This window comes from Oreochromis aureus, linkage group 3 (genome assembly GCF_013358895.1).
Source record: "Oreochromis aureus strain Israel breed Guangdong linkage group 3, ZZ_aureus, whole genome shotgun sequence".
In the NCBI taxonomy this organism is placed as follows: Eukaryota; Metazoa; Chordata; class Actinopteri; order Cichliformes; family Cichlidae; genus Oreochromis; species Oreochromis aureus.
Window position 1 is genome coordinate 77,690,373 of NC_052944.1, and position 4,789 is coordinate 77,695,161.

General features: G+C 39.3%; 1 long non-coding RNA gene across 2 annotated transcripts; it reads right to left on the minus strand.

Moving 5' to 3' along the window:
• Window positions 1–1,642: 1,642 nt before the first annotated feature.
• Window positions 1,643–4,373, minus strand: LOC120438286. 2 transcript variants are annotated; one of them, XR_005611774.1, is made up of 3 exons: window positions 4,318–4,373; window positions 3,808–3,903; window positions 1,643–2,137 (listed from the first exon to the last, which is right to left on the minus strand). It is a non-coding gene; the product is annotated as an uncharacterized LOC120438286 (long non-coding RNA). The 2 variants fall into 2 exon arrangements; XR_005611775.1 differs by lacking the exon at window positions 4,318–4,373 and adding an exon at window positions 4,052–4,182.
• Between the last annotated feature and the right edge of the window lie 416 nt (window positions 4,374–4,789).

Here is a 4,789-nt window from a genome sequence, read left to right on the forward strand (position 1 = left end):
TTTACGTGTTTTGGAGTTTGTTCGTGCTTCAGAGTTCATACGTGTTTTGAGGTTTGTACGTGCTTTGTCTGTAGGGGCCACCGTAAATATACTTTTATTTATTCACTCTACATAAAATGTAATAAATAAATCATATAATACAAAAACCAACTAGTCACAGTTCAACTTTTAACTATTTAAATTTTCAGCTTTTTCCTTTTAAACAAACAAACAAACAAACAAACACAAAACACTGCAAACCACAACACAATTAAATATAAATTAAAATATGAAAACAAAAAGAAGATGGACATATTCTCTGTCATATGGGCCTGCATGAATAAAATTTCTGAATCCTTTATCAACTGAAAATAGTTGTGGATGATTACTATACCTTTCTAATGTGACGTTGTTGTCCCTGGCTCTCTTTCTCTCTCTCTCCCTCCCGCTCTATTCCTGTGCTACTGAGTGTAACTACCGCCCCTCCCCCCTCTTCCCAGCGCAAAGCACAAGGCTCGAGAGAGAGGGTGAGAGAAGGGAAAAAAAACCCACGGCTCGCGATTAGGAGCCGGCTCGCGTCGTTCACGTCAAAGATCCGGCTCTACGAGCCATTTCGTTCGCGACCGACACATCACTATACGCGAGTCAGTACTGGTGTTCTCGGCGAGTCCGGACTTGCCGAGAACGCCAGTACGGACTCGTGATTTGTACAATTGGAACAACAGCGTACTTGATGATGTCACAGGTCCGGAGATTTTACTGCCATCCCCTCTTAATTTAACTGTGATTAGTGTGTTATAAAGCTTAAGTTTAATCTCAGCCAAACCGATTTATTCAGGAACAAATAGAACAGTGAAATTGAAAACGATGTGCCGGGAGTTCTCGACGGCTCTAGTAATCCTCGACCTCCCAGTCTGCTATGGAGCTGGTGGGTAACAGACGTCTCCGAAAATGCCGGAGACGCAGATATTTGAAATTTACACAGCTACATTCTCGCTTGAAAATTACTTTAAAGTTTATTTTGTGACCCAGAAACAGTAATATTTAAAAGTTTTTAGCCGCATTCGTCCACCATTGCCGTGTTTGAGTTTTGGACGAAATGCATTCTGGGATATTTAACTGTACCAAGTCCACACAAGTCACCACCGATGTGTGTTCCCTCTATCCTTCATGTGTTCCTTGTGTCCGTTTGGGTTGTTCTTAATTTACTGGTTTACTTGTTAGTTCAATGTTATTGGCTCATTGTCCTGATTAATTTCACCTGTCCCATCACACACTGTGTTGGTGTGTATGTGTGTGAGCGAGAGCTCTTTCTAGTCCTCTCTTTGGTTTTGTTTGTGTGTTTTGTGGATTTTGGCTTTCTTTCCTTGGACTGAGTTAGATTTTTGATTTTGGACTTTCAGCTAATAAAGCTCAGTTTTTTTAAATATGTTTTTCTAACCTAAATCAGCGTCCTGCATCTGATAACCACCCTTCCTCATATAAAAAATATAAATGTTTTGGATACTGTTATTTGAGTTCTGATTGGAGGTTTGTTCAGGTTTTGATCAACAAGTGGGCAGAGCTTCTGTGTCAGAAACAGCCATATTAGGGATAAATTTAGACCGCTCTGCAGCTTGAGCTTTTGACTCACAGGAGTTTTACATACACTGAACCCTTTAATAGAAACACCAGTGAAACAACAGATATATGACAGCAAACAAGAAAAACCAAACAAGTCCTCTGTAAACAAAGATTATCAATTTTTTTTTCCATGTCTCAATAGAAACAGGCTGCTGTCAGGTTCTGTTTAAACTGTGTGGAATATTTCTTACTTATTGTCACAAAACAGACAAAAACTGACACATTTTCTAGAACATTGACACATTACATGTGATGTGACATAAAATAAACTCTGCGTAGAAATTAGTTTTATTTTGTGTGAGTACAAAGAGGAACACAGATCTATAACTGCCCTAAAACTCTGCTGCTCATGTCTCTTTAAAGGAACTGTCAACTTCACAGGAAACACTTTATTTCTGACAGAGGTGAGAAATCTGAGATCATAAAGTCAAAGAGAAAGAGCAGCTGTACTGGGGCTTCCTTGTTCTGATGGATGCTTATCTATAACTGACGTCTTCAGTTCTCACTGCTGAGTAGACCACAGCTGAATCAGTCTCTGTAAATAAAACAGTAAAATTACTGACACAGTACTGACACATTATTACAATACAGCGACAGCAATACATTTTATTATTTTCTTTTAAGCAGCTCTTCACAGTTGGTTTGGTCTGAACATCTCTGCTGTGAAACACAGAGCGAGCACAAAGAACAATGAAGTGGAACAAGAAAAGTGGACGACTTGACTTCCTTCAGCTCAGAGCAGACATGTTCTCGCAGCATGAACATGATTATGAGCTACAACAGCACACAATGTAGGTTACTGTGACTCACACAAACAAAAAGTATAAATCTGTATGATTATGAATTTTCCGGGTTTATCAGGAGCCACAGAGAAAGCAGAGTATCCAGGAAGTGCTGTTAGTTTAACAAATAAATTAAATACAGGAAGAAGTGAATAACCACAGAGCTGTAAGAGTTCATCATCAGGATGAAGGTTCAACATGTCAGGGGGTATTGGATCTGGGATCCAGCATTTATGTGTTTTCTGGTTTAATTAATATTTGTTGATTTAGTGTCATTCGTGATTTGAGTTCTTTTAGTTGTTTGCTACTTATGTTTCACCTGTAGTTTCTAGTCTTTTGTTTTCTGTTACAGTGTCTTGTGTTCCACGTTTCTCATTTTGTCATGCTTGTCTTCATATCTATATAACTCGGTCTTCCTGGTCCGTGTTCCCTCTCTTCCTCTTGCCTGTTTCTCCCCCGGTCACAATCATGTCTTAATTTTCATGCTTGTTGTGTTTTCTGTTTTATTTTGGAAGTCTTTTGTCTTGTGTTCATTGTCTTTATGTTTGCTACCCCATTACTCTCATTATGCCTCATTAATTCTTCCTGTGTTCCCAAGCTGCCCCCACTTCTCTGATCACTGTGCTTGTGTATTTAAGTCTTCAGGATCTCTCTGTTTATTGTTGTGTTCTCCACATTAGCTATGTTCTTGTGTGTGTTCCCTGGTTTGTGCCAAGTTGTGAGTCTTAGTTTCTTGTTTATATTTTCTTTATGTCCTTTATTGTTTTTTGTACTTCTTTTAGCTTTTGCATAACAGTGAATAAAGCTACATACTTAGTTAAATCCCATGTCTCGCAGCCCTGCGATTGGGTACTGCCACATAGTTCAACGCAGGATGTCACAGAAAATATATAATTGTTGAATTTATAAAAGTCAGATTAAGAATTATAGTAAAGACACTGAGACAGAAATTTACATTTTAGCGTCTGATAAATTCAAAAGGTCAAAGGTTAATTTTTAAGGAAAACTGTGTGTGCGTGAGGGTATTCAAAGAATTATGAGTATAGGTGATATTATCAGTACTTAATGTTGTTAATATTCTCTTTGTATAAATTTATGATTGATGATGTGTCCATGTTCCTTCCTGTGTTTAAAATGAACACCTGCAGCTGGAGTGTTTTTCTTGCCATCAGAAAGTTCTTAATATGATTATAAATGTCTGTTTGCAGAGTTTCTAAATGATGTCTCCATGTTCCTTCCTGTTAAAATGAACAGCCCTGTGTTGAAACACCTGCAGCTGAAGTGTTTTCTTTCTATCAGAAACAGGATGCTGGACGACCGCAGAGCTGTTATTTTCAGTTAACCACAGACCACAAACACACAGTCCAGCTCACAGTGAACAACACTCAGTAAGTACAATACTTTGAAGGAAACACAATACTACCTTTGCTTTGTCCGACTGGATGTTGCTGATGACCTGATGTTGAAATGTACATGACATGAGTGATGATGTCATCTTCTCCAGCTTCTTTTTGATTTGCTGAAATGATAAATAATTAATAATAATAAAAATTAATTATCTAAACAGAAACTGCATTTAGGAAAGTTGTTACTGTGATCATAATGAATTTCAACTTTATTCTACTAAACAAACTCAGACATGAAAGATCAGAAAGTCTGAGTCTCACCTTCAGATTTCCCATGAACATCTTTTTTCACCAACAGAACCAGTAACACCAGTAGAACCACAACACAGACTGAACCAACAAATGACAACACAGAGAGAGCAGGACGAGAGAGTGATGTAGGTGGAGGTGTGGATGTAGGTGGAGGTGTGGATGTAGGTGGAGGTGTGGTGGTGTGTTTGTCTAAAATAAAGCAAACACAGTCATTAAGTTGTCGTCACATTGTGAATGTTGAAAGCTGCAGAAACACAGACAGGTGAGTGTGTCACCTGTGACAGTGATCCAGCTGGATGGAGACTCTCCATGACCGCTGATGTCACACTTGTAGAGGCCTTCATCAGACCTGGAAACATGCTGGATGGTCATGTGACCTGTAGGCTGCTTCCTGATGAGGGAGCCATCTTTATAGAAAGCAGCTGGGAGGTTGGAGGGAGTGGTCTTTGTTTTACAGAGCAGAGTGACGTCATCTCCCTCCATCACAGGGAGGACAGGACTCTGCAGGATCACTGATCCACCTCAACACAGAGACAAACTACAGCATTTCATCCATTTACACACAGCTTCATCAACACTAACTCCACACACTCAGCTTACCAGTGACTGTCAGGTTAACCATGTTACTGATGGGACCCTCTCTGGACTCACACCAGTAAACTCCACTGTCTAATGGATAAGTGTAGCTGATCTTACAGTAAGAACCAGCTATTCTTCCCCACCCATCTCCATGCAGAGTTCTCTGTT